General features: G+C 49.3%; 1 protein-coding gene across 2 annotated transcripts in view; it reads right to left on the bottom strand.

Moving 5' to 3' along the window:
* Positions 1–18,808, bottom strand: part of LOC144128115 (uncharacterized) — a 535,742-nt gene that overhangs the window by 486,961 nt on the left and 29,973 nt on the right. The window lies entirely within an intron of this gene.

Below are 18,808 nucleotides of genomic sequence, written 5' to 3' on the forward strand. Positions count from 1 at the left end.
CAAGATAGGGTTCTTAAGTGTACTCCAGTGTAATTGCAGTTCTATATTCTCAGCTTCAATAGATTTAAATTGCCTACGCAGTCAGCTTCTACCAGATTTAATTGTATTAGAGGAAACATGGCTAGCTACAGATTTCAATTATCATCTCTAAAATTACCGCCCGTTCCGGCTTGACCGCTCATCACGGGTGGAGGGTTGTTACTGCTAATCTCTACAACATTTTGTCACAAGGCACGAATTTCTTTCCAATATGCGGACACTGAATGTGAAAACCTAGCGATTGACCTCAGTGTCCCAGGTCAACAGCCGTACACGGTAGCAAATGCATATTTCCCATCAGATGTGGATGACACTAGGCCCCTTGACTCACACAAGATTATTAGCCGTTCTCAGGTTTTATTACTTGGTGACCTCAATTCGCACCGTGTGACTTGCGGGTTTAAAACAGACAGCTTTGGTTCTAAATTATTTGACCGGCTTTCTGACAACCACTTTATCTGCAGCAATTCCGGATTGCCTACGTTTGTTTGGAGTAAATGCCGCCCGCCTTCGGTTCAACTTTTTCTTCCCAGGAGTCTCTGTTACGTCTTTGCCGCCTGTTTGCTGTGAAACAAACAGTGATAATCTACGCAGCAGTTTCAGGTTTGCGTGTAAATTAACTCTTTCCGGGCGACATCAGCGCACGTTAATTAATTACAGTTGCTTTAAAGACAAGATAAAATCAACTCCCAAAATCACTTGAGAGCCATGCGCTGAGACAAGTGCCGAATGCAACGCTACAGGTGTACCTAGGTTCAGTACTGAATTATGCAAGTCAATGTTTGAATTTTTGATCAAGGGAACCAAGGGTGCAATCGCCAACAACAGGTGCAATTGTGAGTGCGCGCGTGTATATAGACGGAAAGCAGTTTGGAAGAAACTTCTCATAAACCAATGCCCAAGAAATTGGTTGGATTATAACTGTTGCAGCAATATTTAGGCGCACTGTCTCAAGTGCAAAGGAGAAGTATTATGCAAATAATTATGATTTACTTTCACAATAAGGAAATAAACGAGCTTTTTTTAAATTCATGAGGCGCAAAAAGTGATTCCACCTGCTCTCAGCATTGAATCCCTTGTTCAGTCCTCTGATGACATCGCCAAGGCCTTAGAGGACATTGCACGAGGCCTAGAGCTTCGCTTTGCATCTGCCCTACCTTCTCCAGCTATATTCACGTGCACCTCAAGACATTTCACTGAGGTCTCTATGCTTGAGCTGCGCAAATTATTCTGCGCTTATCACCAGTGGCCCCTGGCTATAATAAGGTCAATTCATGTGTGATCTAAATTTTGTTCAATAATTCTCCTGAAGACGTTTTGGCTCTACTTAATCATTCCATTAAATGTGCTTGGATACCCAATGAGTGGCGTCTTGCTGAAATAGTTACACTGCTTACAAAGCAAGGAGAGGGTTTTACTTTCGAAAACATACGCCCTATTTCATTAACATCGAACATAGTGAAATTGTGAAAAGGGTCCTTCTCATCCGTGTCATGCCTTTCATTTCTGAAAATGCTCTCTTGAATCCGTGTAAAATTGGTTTCAGGTTGGGCTGTTCAATTTGGTGTGCTCATACTGACCTAGAGGGTGCTATTAAGTTAGCTCGCAACAGAAAACAGGTTGCTTCTCTTGTCACTTTGGATATCAGTAAATCATTCGACAGCGTTGAGTACTTGACTCTGTTACTGAGATTACAGGAACTCAACTTTCCAAACTGTTTTGTAGCCTCGATTTCTGCTTTCATAGAAAATAGAGAATTTTATTGCTGGAAAAATGGCGTTTCCTGTAAGAGATTTCAACAGAAAAGAGGTGTACCGCAAAGATTAGTTCTCTCACCTGTTCTTTTTAACATTTTTCTAAGCTCAATTCCATGCATTCAAAATGTGAAAACATATCTGTACGCCGATGATATTGCATTTTTTCCATCAGCAGGTAATATTCACACTCCTTATCGAAACGTGCAAAATTACCTCAATGCTCTTAACAGCCGGTTAGGAAGAATTAATCTGTCCCTCAAAGTGAGTAAATGCGCATTGTTAGTATTTCCGGTATCTGTTCCTCTAAATATCTGCCTGGTCGACAGAAATAACATAATTCCTCAAGTTCAGACCGTGAAGTATCTCGGAGTATTATAAGACATTACTCCATCCTGGCGGCGACACATTAAGCAAGTTTTTGCAAAAGAAGTTCGGGCCATTGGCATCGTGCGCAGGCTTTGTATTGCTCGGTCACGCATGAGAAGCCATACACTCCTGATGATTTATAAAATGTACGTCCATCCAATTTTGGAGTTCGGCTGTGTTTTATTTTTATGACCTCCTGTCTATAAACTTCGCCCTCTTGTGCTCTTGGAGCGGGAGGCGTTGCACCTCTGTCTGGGGCTTCCAAAATATGTCCCCACTGGTGTTCTGCACCTTGAGGCGCGAATCCCATCTTTATCAGCTAGGTTTCGCCTTTTAAGAGGCAAAACATTTTTGAAATTCTGCGGCTGTGTAATTAGGCGGGAGCAGTTCTGTACTATCCATAAACTCGTTAAGCCACGTTTCAGTGACAACGGCTATGTGCGGTTCATGCTCAAGAAGGATGCTTTCAAAATGTGAAGCCTTGTTCACTAAAATTCGCGCATTCAAATTTATTACGGTTAGCAAGTCAGGAAGGCGACTCCGCTTACTCCGGGGAGTTATCGTTTGAGCTGTGACGAGCTACCTGATAAGCCACACGCGTCGCAGCATCATCGTCCCAGTAGTACGCCTTATCATTGACAATAACTTGTCGTGTACTAGACGCACAGGTGCTCCATTCAACTTCTCGTTTCTCTGAAAACAATCAAATTCATCCAAGTTATTAAGAAAGCTTGAAAAGTTCTTTCGGAGGAGACGCACCAACACCGCTATGCATGCACGTGGGATCCACCCTCAGCTCGGCCCTGTAAGGTATCAGAAGCACGACCGATAGAAAGACACGCAAGCAAAACTTTAATAAACATTTTTCTCCTCTCACAGAGTACTTATTGAGGCAGCCATCCGTTAACAGTTGGCAGGCCCATTAAAGAAGAGTGTGAGAAAATGTGGAACCACATTTGCCAGCTATCGTTTTAAAATAACACGATAAGTGAGTGTATTGAAGCCGGAAATACCCCACCAGGCGCTTTATCCTCTAAGAGTTTCCTGTAATCACCCAAGCTTTTTTTGTAGTACGACAATCTGCCGCATGCTCTACGTTGCGTTGCAAATACTGTCTTTGGAATAAGACATCAAAGAGCGCTTTACACTGAAGGATCACGAAGCATCACGAAGCATCACGAAGCAGTACGATAAAAGAAGCGTGCACAGTAGCAGATGGCCAACATCGCGCTTCAACACATAGGTGGTGTTCGCTTCGCAGAAGCAGGAGGTGTCGGGTGGTTTTCTGCGCCGTCATCTGCTGCAGTACGCGATTCTTTTTTGTTCGAGAAGGTGCTTGAGAGCTGGTTTTCCACGAAACGCTGCTTAGGCTGTCTAACTTGTTTTGAATACGCTGTTCAGGCTACTCGAGAAGCATGCCCAATTCGCGGAAACATCCAGCGGACAGAGCGTCTTTAGGGAGTATGTCCGGCTTCACAACACAAATTTATCGTTCCATTCTAAAGCGACCGCTTCGAAACTACTTCGCATATTTCTTCAGACTCTCATTCCAAGCGCTTGCCAACTGTTAACGAATAGCTGTCTCCATGGGTTTCCTGCGAGACAAGAAAAATGATTCAGGAAGTTTTGCTAAAATGTCTTTCTGTGGGTCGTGCTGCCGCTTCCTGCTCATACTAGCTGCCAGATGGTGACTCCCACGCGCAGCGCATCCCTGTGTTTTAAATATCAAACGACGTTTCATACTTTCACAATCTAGTCTAAAGTCTACTTATAATTTACGAAGTGACAGCATCAAAGGTTCATAGTATAATCGAAACCTGCTTTGGAATCTTTTGCTTACTTGTAATCCTGAGGGTGCTTATCCTACTTTTTAGCCCAAGTAGGCCCAATCGACTACCGCACTGCACCGCATCTATTTTGCTTCTCCGAACGATTTTGGCCTCTAAAGAAGTGAGAGTGTTTCTAGAGATGCCATAAGCCTCGTCTTTATTGCCTCCAAAGCGTTACGTCTTTTGTGGTTGCGCATGCTCAACCTATATTTTCTTCGCAAGTTATATTTTTCCCTGTAAAGTCAGACTGGTGGTCATCCCGTGTCAGTACTCTTGTGCGCGATTTCCTAGCAGCTTTATCATCTCTGGAATAAAAAAAAGTTTCACGGTAATTTTTTACGGTCCCGGTGTGTCTGCTTTTTGCGTCTTTTGCTAGCATGACGGCTCTAAAAAGTCTTGAATTCTCCGCATAAGAACTTTTTATGAGAGCAGGAGTTAAAAGAAGTATACTTGCGACCTTGGAAGCAGTGTGCAATCATAACTAAGACCACAGACGACATGATAGAACTTGCATTGTTTAAGTGCGAAAGCACTACCCCACGAGTAGAAATAGGCAATTCGGTTTGCGTGATGTTTGATCTTGAGTGTGAACTTAGGTAAACCATAAATAAATTAATATTAGCGCAACTGGGATTCCAACCCGCGGCAGCGCGATCACATCAGCTTCGTTGGCCACTGCGAGAGCGCTATGCTATCATCGCAGCCAGTCATGCCTGCTGATAAACTGGCACGCTCTCGCGCTAGTACTACCAACGGACTAGTATTTCCCCTTAAACAATGTCGCGGTAGCCACAGAGTGGTTTGCGCTGCATGCGTTTGCGTGGACAACGTTGCGGCATGAACACGGCAATAGAGCAAAATACGATATCGTCGAAAACATTGGTACAGAAACGCGGCAGTGGAGCAAAGGGCGCAGGCGTGCATAGGTGAATCCGCATTGATGAAAACGTTGAAGACGCGCATAACTGGCTCCTTGGGTGAGTGGACAGACTGATGGTCGTCCCGTGTCAGTGTGCTTGTGCGCGCTTTCCTCGCAGCCTTTTGATCTCTGGAGAAATAAGTTTCACAGTAACTTTTTACGTGTCCGGTGGTGATAAAATATGGCACCACATTTGCCAGCTATCGCTTTAAAATAACAAGATGAGGGAATGTTTTGTAACCGGAAGTACCCTGCCAGGCGCTTTATGTGCTGGTAGTTTCCTCTGCGGCTGCGGGGTAGCGGCTACGTACGTGGCGGTGTTGTTCTAGTTTGCTCAATTTCTTCTTCTTGTCTGTGCCTGCTTGCTCCTGTTCTAGGGTGATTGGGCGTAGGACGAAGGCTTAATATCTACTTTTTCTCCCGGCCAGTGGTTTTCCCCTGGCCGGCCTCTCTTCCTAAAGGCCAGCTCCCAATTGATCTCTTTTTCCCGCAGTGGCGTTTCCAGCATTGCAGTCGCTTTAGTGCCTTCCGATGGAGGCGCTATCCGACTGAGCGATCCGGAGGCAGTACAAGCGGCTCTTAAATCCACATCGAAACATTTGCTTATTACTAATATCCGGTAGTTCGGTAGGGGTGGCACTTTGTGCAGGCCACCGGATAAGGACTGTATAGAAGACCTGTTGAAGTGTCCGTTCTTCGCCAGCCGCCCGGTAAGCGCATTCCTTCGCCTCATCTAGCGTGTTCCAAGGACTTAGTTTGAGGGGCCGACTCTCGATTGATCCCTATGGAAACGCTTGAGAACCAATCGTCTGCAGGAGTGATTGCTGTCCATCGATGGAGCTGAATGGTCCACGGAGTAAAAATTCCTACACCGTGCGTCATTGCCACATTTGCAATATTCTGCCCGTAAGAGATAAAGGTGTGGCCTTTGGTATTTCGAGTAGATTTTTTTATTTCTCGGCACTTCAGTGTCAAAACTGCTCGAGATTTTGCCACAGCGGCAAAGCCTGCAGATCTGCCTTACGACGCTGTGCATGTGTGGAAGGTCATGGAAGAGAGGAATGTCCTGAACAGCAAGAGAAATGTCGTTTGTGTAGCGGTGCTCACCCTGCTGATTCACCTGACTGTCCTGCACGAACACAAGAAGTTCAGATGCTCGAGCTTATGTACAAACACTGATTCACGCGGAGAGATGCTTTTGCCGCAGTCAAGGAGAAAACCGGCTACTCTAGTGTGGCCGCCAAATGCTCACCCATAATGGATGCCAGTTGGTCCCAGGCTATCACAGCGGCAGTTGAGAAAGCTGTGCAAAATGCAATGAATCGCATTGTGGAAACCGTATGCACCTGAATTTCGTAGGTCATAGCTACCACGATGACCAGTCTGCTGCAGGTGCCCACCGCTCCGCTCTTGCCTCCTGTGGCTTCGGAATTGGTCATCAATTGCGCTCCTCAGGACTAAAAAAACCATGAGCAACAAAGGGCTTCTGTGGTATCTCTTCCGAACTTCATTATAGACGCATGCTCTATGGACTGTGTGGACATAGAGTCAGATATTCGCGCCCAAAAACGAAGTGGGTCTCCTTTGAATATTGCAGGCACATTTTGCCACAAGTCGAAGAGAAAGAAATATAACGCTAATCAAAATCTTAACGCCAGGACACAGAAAACGGCAGTCGCGGTTGCGGCACTCCCGCCAAGATAGGGTTCTTAAGTGTACTCCAGTGTAATTGCAGTTCTATATTCTCAGCTTCAATAGATTTAAATTGCCTACGCAGTCAGCTTCTACCAGATTTAATTGTATTAGAGGAAACATGGCTAGCTACAGATTTCAATTATCATCTCTAAAATTACCGCCCGTTCCGGCTTGACCGCTCATCACGGGTGGAGGGTTGTTACTGCTAATCTCTACAACATTTTGTCACAAGGCACGAATTTCTTTCCAATATGCGGACACTGAATGTGAAAACCTAGCGATTGACCTCAGTGTCCCAGGTCAACAGCCGTACACGGTAGCAAATGCATATTTCCCATCAGATGTGGATGACACTAGGCCCCTTGACTCACACAAGATTATTAGCCGTTCTCAGGTTTTATTACTTGGTGACCTCAATTCGCACCGTGTGACTTGCGGGTTTAAAACAGACAGCTTTGGTTCTAAATTATTTGACCGGCTTTCTGACAACCACTTTATCTGCAGCAATTCCGGATTGCCTACGTTTGTTTGGAGTAAATGCCGCCCGCCTTCGGTTCAACTTTTTCTTCCCAGGAGTCTCTGTTACGTCTTTGCCGCCTGTTTGCTGTGAAACAAACAGTGATAATCTACGCAGCAGTTTCAGGTTTGCGTGTAAATTAACTCTTTCCGGGCGACATCAGCGCACGTTAATTAATTACAGTTGCTTTAAAGACAAGATAAAATCAACTCCCAAAATCACTTGAGAGCCATGCGCTGAGACAAGTGCCGAATGCAACGCTACAGGTGTACCTAGGTTCAGTACTGAATTATGCAAGTCAATGTTTGAATTTTTGATCAAGGGAACCAAGGGTGCAATCGCCAACAACAGGTGCAATTGTGAGTGCCCGCGTGTATATAGACGGAAAGCAGTTTGGAAGAAACTTCTCATAAACCAATGCCCAAGAAATTGGTTGGATTATAACTGTTGCAGCAATATTTAGGCGCACTGTCTCAAGTGCAAAGGAGAAGTATTATGCAAATAATTATGATTTACTTTCACAATAAGGAAATAAACGAGCTTTTTTTAAATTCATGAGGCGCAAAAAGTGATTCCACCTGCTCTCAGCATTGAATCCCTTGTTCAGTCCTCTGATGACATCGCCAAGGCCTTAGAGGACATTGCACGAGGCCTAGAGCTTCGCTTTGCATCTGCCCTACCTTCTCCAGCTATATTCACGTGCACCTCAAGACATTTCACTGAGGTCTCTATGCTTGAGCTGCGCAAATTATTCTGCGCTTATCACCAGTGGCCCCTGGCTATAATAAGGTCAATTCATGTGTGATCTAAATTTTGTTCAATAATTCTCCTGAAGACGTTTTGGCTCTACTTAATCATTCCATTAAATGTGCTTGGATACCCAATGAGTGGCGTCTTGCTGAAATAGTTACACTGCTTACAAAGCAAGGAGAGGGTTTTACTTTCGAAAACATACGCCCTATTTCATTAACATCGAACATAGTGAAATTGTGAAAAGGGTCCTTCTCATCCGTGTCATGCCTTTCATTTCTGAAAATGCTCTCTTGAATCCGTGTAAAATTGGTTTCAGGTTGGGCTGTTCAATTTGGTGTGCTCATACTGACCTAGAGGGTGCTATTAAGTTAGCTCGCAACAGAAAACAGGTTGCTTCTCTTGTCACTTTGGATATCAGTAAATCATTCGACAGCGTTGAGTACTTGACTCTGTTACTGAGATTACAGGAACTCAACTTTCCAAACTGTTTTGTAGCCTCGATTTCTGCTTTCATAGAAAATAGAGAATTTTATTGCTGGAAAAATGGCGTTTCCTGTAAGAGATTTCAACAGAAAAGAGGTGTACCGCAAAGATTAGTTCTCTCACCTGTTCTTTTTAACATTTTTCTAAGCTCAATTCCATGCATTCAAAATGTGAAAACATATCTGTACGCCGATGATATTGCATTTTTTCCATCAGCAGGTAATATTCACACTCCTTATCGAAACGTGCAAAATTACCTCAATGCTCTTAACAGCCGGTTAGGAAGAATTAATCTGTCCCTCAAAGTGAGTAAATGCGCATTGTTAGTATTTCCGGTATCTGTTCCTCAAAATATCTGCCTGGTCGACAGAAATAACATAATTCCTCAAGTTCAGACCGTGAAGTATCTCGGAGTATTATAAGACATTACTCCATCCTGGCGGCGACACATTAAGCAAGTTTTTGCAAAAGAAGTTCGGGCCATTGGCATCGTGCGCAGGCTTTGTATTGCTCGGTCACGCATGAGAAGCCATACACTCCTGATGATTTATAAAATGTACGTCCATCCAATTTTGGAGTTCGGCTGTGTTTTATTTTTATGACCTCCTGTCTATAAACTTCGCCCTCTTGTGCTCTTGGAGCGGGAGGCGTTGCACCTCTGTCTGGGGCTTCCAAAATATGTCCCCACTGGTGTTCTGCACCTTGAGGCGCGAATCCCATCTTTATCAGCTAGGTTTCGCCTTTTAAGAGGCAAAACATTTTTGAAATTCTGCGGCTCACCACTTCACGATTGCATTATAATATTTTTTTTAATCAACCTGCAGGCTTTTTTAGTGCCGCCTCGTCTCGTTTGCATACTCCGCAGATATGTTTCGTGCAGTCCCTCCTTGATCTAATAAACATTCATTTCACAGATTTCCGCCAAATGTATAACAACTCATCTGTCCAGATTGAATTCGATGACATTTCCCATCGGATGCAAACCTACAGCTCTTTGTTCTTCAGGATTTGCTGCAGGACTACTTAACGCCCTTTCCATCTCATATTCTTATTGCAACCGATGCCTCGCAGGATCGCGAAAAGGCAGGTGTGGGAATTTTCCGCCTTCAGTTAATTGGTCTTTGTCTCCGTCTTCCTGACTTCATTTTAATTTATCCGGCTGAATTATTTTACAATAATATTTGCCTTACGAAAATTAGAAACTTCCGTTTCCCAGGTCGGGTTACGACGGAATCTCATCATTTGCTCTTCATTATCCTAATTCACTGAGTCTCGGGCATTACGCTTCTTTAAGTTCCTGATTCCACTCCATCTAAATTCGGTAAGGTTGCTTTGGGTATCGGGGCATACGGGCTTTCACTTAAAGGAGGTTGCAAATTCCTTAGCAAAGGCCTCTCTCTGCGGCCCTCTTACTGCTGTCCTGTCAACCTGTGCATATACAGCTGCAGTGAGGTTTCGCAGCTACGCAATATATCAGGAGTTTGCTGTCTCGGCTCTTACATCATATCTCGAATGTCACGCGTTTGCGTTGCCGGGCTCCCCTTCTAAATTTTCCCCTTCTAAGATCTGGCCTGGCGCTTTCCTCACTGGGCCGTTTTTGTGCCGAACCTGAGACAACAGATCACTTCCCGCTGTTCTGCCGCAGCTTCTCTCATTTGAGGAAGCGTCTTTTACAAATTCCGTTTCATCAACTGGGTTTGCCTGTGCCCTCTCCGGTTGTTCTTTCCACTGGAACTTCTTTGCTTGGACGAAGCGGCAGGAGTGTGCGGTCTGCTGTGCGAAATTTTCTTCAAGAAACGCAACGACTCCCATTCTAATTTCTTTTTCCGCTCTCAATCAGAACGAAGTTGAAACATTGCAGGCATTGTATACTATTATGCACATTAAGCTATTGTGCCTTCTTCGATCTCCAAGTTAACAGGACCCCTGTCATTCTGTCTTCCAATCTATAAAAGCCAAAATAAATCAAATAGAACAAAATAAATAGAACAAATCATTCAAAAGGGTATGAAAATAAAAATAAAATAAATATTAATAAAAAGAACAATATATAACTAAAAATAAATAGTTGAAAACAAAAATATAACAAATGAAGATTGAAAACAATAAACAAATAAAAATAATAACAAATCAAGAAAGAACAACACAAACTAAACAAACAAATAAAACGCCTACTACCTTCGTGGCAAGAACCAGCGTGCAGGAAAGTTCCATGCTTACTAACTTTTACTCTTACCAACGTTTTCTAGGACGCGTCTGTCTGCTTTGAAAGTAAAATTGATCAACACAGTTAACACATAACCACAGTGTGTCGCATAGCAACAGTTCGTGCGTACCGCCTGAATTGATACCTATTCCTTGGATGCGTTATATATGTGCCAGTATAGCAGCTATCGAAGGCCCCCCCCCCCCCCCGTCCTCCATTTGCATAAAATTTGGGGGCCGCCCGCTTGATACAGAACGTTCAAAATGGTGTCCAATGACTTTGCATATTCTTGAGGATGAAATTACTTATTGAGATGAAGGCCAAAATATCAGTGCGTTTCGCAACGTCGACTTTTCCGCCCCCAAACTGTGCATTCCGAAGGCCGTCAGACGGCCATTACTGTCGGCCTGTTTGTCGCAGGGGCTTCCGCAGAATGTCAAACGATTCATCTTGTTGTGAGCCAGACGCTTATAAAATTTATTAACTGATAGAATGAGGAATTTTATGAGATATAGTGAACATGGCTGCAAAATGCAATACTAGTGAAAATTTCATGACGTAGATGGCGGTGCTCGTGCCTTAGAAGGAACGTTTCCCGAAAGGAAGCATGCGCGGATGTTTGGGTTTGGCCTTGTCCACTTTCCCCGCCGCGGTGGCTCAGTGGTTAGGGCGCTCGGCTACTGATCCGGAGTTCCCGGGTTCGAACCCGACTGCGGCGACTGCGTTTACACTAAGGCGACCGTGTGCAGTGCGATGTCAGTGCACGTTAAAGATCCACAGGTGGTCGAAATTATTGCGGAACCCTCCACTACGGCACCACTTTTTTCCTTCTTCTTTCACTCACTCCATTATCCCTGCCCTTATTGCGTGGTCCAGGTGTCCACCGATATGTGAAACAGATACTGAGCCATTTCCTTTCCCACAAAACCAATTATTAGTATATTTAATTTCCTTTGCCACGTTTATTGAGCGCACCAGTGTAAGTACGTGAAGCTCTCGTAGCTCCGCCGAATGGCTTGCCGCATTTCCAACAAGTGAGAAGGGCTGCAAATTAAGGATGTGGTGTGGTTCGCTCATGCCATCGTAACAAGTCGAGAACTGTACTCGGCTCCTTACCTCCGCATACAGAAACATGACGAAGATTGATTGGAGGCGCGGGTAGATGCCCTGCACTGCACTATGGCTTAACGAAACACGTCTTCTACGTCGACATTGCAGGCCGCTACCACTTCAGAGGGGAATGGTACACGCCTGCAGTCATACGCGAGGGAAAACAGGTAGACGGCTTCTCGTTCTGAGCGCCCCGCTCGACTCATCACGAGCCCCGCGGCGCACTCATTCCTCTACCTCCCACTAAAGCAGAATGAGCGGGACCAAATCAGCGCGCTCCTCAGCAGCGGCCCAAAGGTCGCCCTCCTCCTACCCACCCGCACCTCTACTGCCCTGCTCCTCAACCTCGGTACCCACAACACGTTTTAGGAGCTGATAGAAACCACCCTAACAGCAGAACTGACTCGCCGGTCGAGTACCGCGGCAGGCCGCACTCCCCTCTGTCAGCTAGGCATGGCTTCGATTACCTAACATGCTGAGGGGGTTTCCCTAACTCCATACCTAAGCTCCCATCTGATCACCCTTCCAATCCCTAGGAACATGCACCCAGTGCACGAAGGAGAACGCAGGGCAGCCCGCGCCAAAGCCCTACACAAGCTCTACGGCAACAGTTTCGATGTAGCCTACGTGGTCGCGGCAGCGTACACGTCTGGCTCCCACATGGTTCTCGCCGTCGCGCAAAATCAAGCCCGACTAATCTCATCAGGATCCATCACCACAAAATTATCGGTAAATGCAGAGGAAGCGCCCAATGCACTCGCTCTCATCTCCACCTCTGCCAGAAAAATTCTCTCCGACTCAAAATCCGCCGTATTCAATTTCGCCAAAGGCCTGATATCCTGCACCGCAGCTCGCCTCCTACGCTTCTGGCACCCCACCCTCCCTGTAACTCTTATCCGGAACCGAACACTCGCAGGCCTCCCGGGTAAAGAGGAGGTCCATTCCCTCGCCCAAGGTCTGAATTTCGGGGCATGATTTGGACCTCCTCCCTCCAACCAGGAGCGTCTGCTCACGTTCAGAAAGTCTTACCTACTACCGAGATAAGCGGCATGTTGACGCACCGCCGGTTCTCTCCCTAACCTTAACTCGGGCCTCGAACTGGCGCCGACTCCAGACCACCGAACTGCTCCCTACACTATTCTCCTTCATGCCCGCTACCCTTACCAATTCCTCTCTTCCTGTTAGCTCTGCAGGAAACCGGGAGACTCTTATCACGTCCTCCTCACAAGTTCTACCTTCGCACACCTTCCATCTCAATCCACGGCGGAGTCATACTGGGAGACTTTCCTGGTCAGGTCCGCTGCTGCTGACCAGCGCCTGAAGCGGATACCCCTAAAGGGCTGTTATTTGCCCTGTAAGGGCAGCCCCCTAGAACTTGCTGCGTGCTATGCTAGGGGCTTTGCCCCCATCTGTATTACTTGGCAATAAGTGTTTTCCACCACCACCACCATGCGTATGAGGTAGCGATTGCCCTCGCAGCCTTCTTTCCCGACTGTAAATTCATCTGCACAGACTCTCGCCGAGCCTGTCGCAACTTTGAGTTGGGATGGATCACTCCGTTTGCACGCGAAATTCTTCGCCACAGTACTCTCGACTGCGATCCAACTCATCGCTTAATCATATGGGTCCCCGGACACCAAGGCATGCCAGGTAACGAAGCCGCCCATGAGGCAACCCTCGCACTCACTTACCGTGCACCAGTCGTTCCTTGGAAGAATCTTAGCCCAGATCACAGCCCTCTTCTTTTTGTTTTAAGATATTGCTGAGCACTACCGTGCCGAACGCCAGCGCTACCCGGTTCCTATGAAGGATGGAGTAAAGCTGGCGAACGAACTCTGTTTAGGCTCTTTAAAAACAACCTGCTGTGCCCGACGATTCTCAAGCACTTTGATTCTTCTTTTGACGGCCGCTGCTTATTATGGGGAAAGGTGGCCGGCACCTTTCACATGGTTTGGGCATACAGGCAAAATGCTTCTCTTCCCTATCATCCTTTCCTCTACCCGAGAGGAATGGGAGGCGGCTCTGCTCGGCTGCCAGGAACTATCCGCCCAACAGGCCCAGGTGCGGCGGACTAGCGCAGCGGTCAGGACCAATGGGGTCCCGGAATGAGGGACTCCGCCCTGTATTGTAAGGGGCGAGACCTACTAGGGTCCTCTGACCGAGCCCATCTCTTTATATATAGCTAAATAAACTCTTTTCATCACCACCACTCGTAGCTGAACCTCGCAAGGCGAGCACTCAGGCAGCTTTGGGTTTTTTTTATTTGGAGATTCTCGTGCTACAACACCAACGATAACGGCGAAGAACACTTACACCAGCTCTGTGACACCAGATCATTAACGCTATCGCGCTATAATTGTGACTCAACCTGTCGGCGTACACAGCTACGGGTGGTGTCATACGATTTGGCTTGTTTTGATGGTTTATTGGGTATAACGTCCAAAGCAACTCACGCTACTAGGGACGCCGTAGTGAAAGGGTCCGGAAATTTCTACCACCTTTGGTTCTTTAACGTGCACTGATATCGCACAGTGCATGGGCTTCTAGAATTTCACTTCCATCGAAATCGGACCCCCGCGGCCAGGATCGAACCAGCGTCTTTCGGGTCAGCAGCCGAGCGCCATAACCACTGGGCCCCTGCGGCTGGTTTGTCATACGATTTATCGTTGCAGGTAGCATATGTCTCTTATGTTGCTGTCTCGCTTGAGACAGGCATTCGAACACACTAATACTTTCACCTTCACCGCGAGTATGCAGTCTTAGTGCCATGTGAATGCTGTATTTACATTTGCACTCCTGTCAAGGTTACCAGTACACTGCTGCCGCGGTGACTCAGGGATTATGGCGCTCGGCTGCTTAGAAAACTTAAAAAAGACCGCCACCGTCTGGAAGACATTGAAGTAACGAGCGTTAGCGGTTTTGGTTACTAGACGAGGAAAGCGAAGAACACGGCGCTCGTGTAGAGAAAAGGAATGTAATACACTTTGACACGGGCTGGATTGCCACCATGCTCGGCTACGAGTGCACGCACGCCGCCTAGCGGAACTATCGCCGCTAGCGCCACCTATCAGATAAATTACGATGCACGTCTATCCATTGTCGAGTTCCATCTACTGATGATATGTCCCAAACGAAATTTGGTTTGTTTGGGGGGTCAAGTCGGGCACAAAATTCGGCTTGCGTTGCGATATGGTGACGCTTCAATTAGTAATACGTGCGGCAATTAGATATACGTGCGGCAGGACGTCCAGCACACCCTCGTCGGCTCGGCGGCGGCGACATCTGACGCCCAGGAATGCGTGGTGGTGACAGTGCGCGTCGGTGATGTTGACACGTCGGTGGCCAGTGTTTATGTGCGTCCAGCTGTCGCGTGGAATGCGCTGTTTTCGTGCTATGTCTTCGTGCTGTGCCCCGCGCCAAATCATCTGTGGTGATTTTAACGCCCACCATAGTGCGTGGGGCAGTGCGCGCCACTCCGCGCATGGAGAAGACCTGCACGACGCAGCAACGCAGCTGGGACTCACCCCCTTGAACACCGGAGAGCCCACCTTTCGACGACGCGGAACAACCGGCTCCTGCACCGACGTTGCCTTCGCATCCAGAGGCATCGAGGCGACATGGCGCCGATCACCATCTCTCTGGGGCTCGGATCATTACTCCATCCTAATTGAACCCACTGCGATGGAGGCGCGCCCCAAATGTGCCTACTCCATTATCAACTGGAGTGCGTTCAGGCGGGTGGTCGACGAGGCGGCGGCCACTGGCGCAGATTTCTTTTCAAGTCTAGTCCGAAGCGCTCTCGCAGCCACCCAACGAGCATAGGTAAGGGCAGGGCAGCCCACACCTGATATGAAGCTGCTCAATCTGCGCGAGAAGAGAAATCGCGCAGAGCGACGCGCGCGCCGGACTGACAGAGCCGCCGACTGGACTGTCTACAACCGCTTGGACGCAGCAGCTCGCCGCGACGCCAACAAGCTATACCGCCGGCAGTGGGCTTCACTATGCCAAAGGATGGAGGAAGATGTCAGCTCGCGGAGGCTGTTTGACGTCCTGCGGCGCATCACCGAACCACAGGCAAACCGTCAACCGCTGGCCGCCCTTGCAATCTCCAGCGGGCTCAGCTATGTAGAATTGGCAGAGCGGTTTGCCGATCGGTTCGCGCCGCCCAGCCCCGCAAACGCCGCTAACATAGCTGCTCCCGAGAGCCCCAGAAGCGACGCCAGTCTCTCGCCCGTCGCCTCGGAAGGTCCATGTGATGCGCCGTTCACCGCGGCGGAATTGAACAATGCGCTGCAGCGCTGCCGCCGCAGCTCGGCGCCCGGACCAGAAGGAGTGACATACCAAATGCTGCGAAACCTGGATGCGCAGCAACGACAGATCCTCCTGCAGCAGATCAACCTGGTGTGGGAACGCGGGGAGCTACCGGAGGATTGGCGAACCGCGATAATTTGTCCCATCCGAAAGGCAGGGCGCCCACCTACGGAGCTGAGCGGATACCGGCTAGTGGCATTAACATCGGTGGCAGGTAAGCTCACGGAGCATATGGCGTTGCAGCGTCTGAACGAGCGGGCTGCGGAGGCTGATTTGTTTGACGAGCGGCAGACGGGTTTCCGTGGGATGCGGTGCACGGCTGATTCTATATCGGACGTTGTTACAGCGCTGGAGCATGCCAGGGCAGCAGGCCATGTTGCGCTGCTGCTGCTACTGGACGTCTCGGGCGCTTTTGACAACGTTCACCGCGCACCAATTCTCGCGGTGCTTGAGGGGGCTGGTGTGAGCGGGCGCCTTTTGCGATACGTTCATGGCTTCCTAAGCGGGCGCACCATGCGCGTACGAGTAGGGGGTAAGCTCTCCAAGCCTCGCCCGGTCGACATGGGCGTGCCGCAAGGCTCTGTCCTATCACCATTTCTGTTTAATGTGGCCATGTCGGTGGTGCCGGCCTCCCTCCCCACGAGCGGGCGCCAACATGTGTACATGTCCATATATGCAGACGACATAGCTCTGTGGTGCCGGGGACCACCGGGCGAGGCGATCCGCGTGCGGGGGTGCCTTCAGGGAGCCCTGACCGCAATCGATGCCAGCTTGCGCGGCCTTGGTCTGTCGCTGAGCGCGGACAAATCGGTGGCCATGGCCTGCGTTTCGCGCTCGCGCGCGCACCTTGCGCCCCTGTCACTGGACGGGACTCCGATTCCTTGGCGTAAATCGGTGCGGTACCTTGGCCTGGACATCGACTGGCGCCTTTCCTTCCGCCCCGCGGCGACCAAGGCCTGTCTGCAGATGAAGAGGATTACCGCCGCCGTGCACAAGCTCACCGCTCGAGGCCAGGGCATCTCCCAGCAAGCCGCGCTGCGTCTATACAATGCCGCAGCCTTGGGGGTGGTGCTCTACGCGCTGCCGCTCGTCATGGTGCGCAAGCCGTGCTGGAAGAAGCTCGAGCTTCAGCACCGCAAGTCCCTGCGCGTGTGCCTAGGCCTGCTCAAAAACCCGCAGTGCGCTGCAACGTTGGCTGATGCAGGAGCGTGGCCCCTTGAGCTCCAAGCAGCGCGCAGGGCACTGAATCACATCGACCGGCTTCACCGCGCACCGGACGGCGGCTCTCTGCTGCAGCGTATGCGCTCACACCCGCGCTCACGAACGGGCGCGGCGCTGCTCGAGTATGAGCAATTGACCCAAGGCCCACCGCCCTACGGCTCCTGCGCGCCCTGGCCTGCTGCCTCGGAGGTACAGCGAGAGATCGTCGGCATCGCGGGAAAGCGGAGCACACCCCTCTGTGGTGTGCAGCAGCTGGCCAGAGCCGTCATACACGAGGAGCTCCAGGACCATCTCCTCGTGTACACCGACGGCTCAGCGGCCCGCGACAGCTGCTCCCTTGCTGCGGCGGCCACCATCCCCGCCCTGCGACTGCACAGCCAGCAGCACGCAGCCTTCCTGGGCTCCTCCACCACGGCGGAGTCGATGGGGATCCGGCTCGGGCTGGACCTGCTGCTCACCCTCGGCCCTCCGCCGCCCAGGAGTGCTCTGCTGTGCGACTCCCGCGCCGCCCTCAGCCGCCTGCAATCTAACGGCCACGGTACCACACTAGTGCGGGAAATTCGCTCGCGCATCGAGCGCCTCGCGCAGAGAGGTTGTGCCGTGCGTGCACAGTGGGTGCCCGGTAACTGCGGCATCGCCGGCAACGAAGAAGCTGACGACCTCGCGACCGCTGCACACCAACTACCTGCCAGCGATCTGCCCCTTGCGCTGGAGAACGTGCGTGCGGCCATCCACGACCATCTCCGAAAGCAGCACACCGACCCACGCATCGCGGGAGGTGAGCGCATCGACAGCGTCACCGGCTGTCGCGCACTTACACGGTCACAACGTGCAATGTTCCTCCTCGCGCGCATTGGCTGCGTGTGGCCCGGGGAACGACGGGTGCGTCACGGAATCGCGACGAGTGATGTGTGTGACGGATGCGGTGCAGTGTAAACACTAGAACATCTGCTCCTTCGCTGCTCCGCGTTCGCCGATGCTCGTCGCGATATGCTCGAGGCCTATAGGGCGCAGGGCATACTACCAGACTCCATCAAGACGCTATTGTGCACGCAGGGCAGTGCACGCACTCGTGAGCGAACTTTGGTGAGCCTCTGTGCATTCCTCGAACACACGGGCTTGACGTCCCGTCTGTTCTCCGTCAGGTACTTACACGCAGTGACCGAACGCTCCGCGAGTTCTACCTTGAACGATTAATAACTGGACGCCCCACTCCAGTTGTAACCAACACAGTGCTGTGCGCGTGTGTGATTTAATTTTTCTAAAATGAACTAATCACGCGCACAACCTGAACACATTTCTTATTGTGTAAATAGTTTGTACATATTACTTCTCCCCCTGTCCTCTATTCCTGTCCCCTCACCTCTTTCATTTCATTTCTCCATTCTGCCTGCTGTCCTTTATTTCCGCTGCCCCAGCTCAGGTGCTTCAGTATCGATGGCAGATGCCGGGGCTAGCAAAAATCTTTTCCTTCCTTTTTACTATTATTTTTAATAAAACGACTACCTCCACCACGTGTACAATGTTTTCGTAATATTTAGTTTTGGTTTTATTTTTATAACACAACTCATATGGTTTTTTTCCTACCAAATTCGGTATACA

Source organism: Amblyomma americanum, chromosome 4, assembly GCF_052857255.1.
Source record: "Amblyomma americanum isolate KBUSLIRL-KWMA chromosome 4, ASM5285725v1, whole genome shotgun sequence".
Lineage (NCBI taxonomy): Eukaryota > Metazoa > Arthropoda > Arachnida > Ixodida > Ixodidae > Amblyomma > Amblyomma americanum.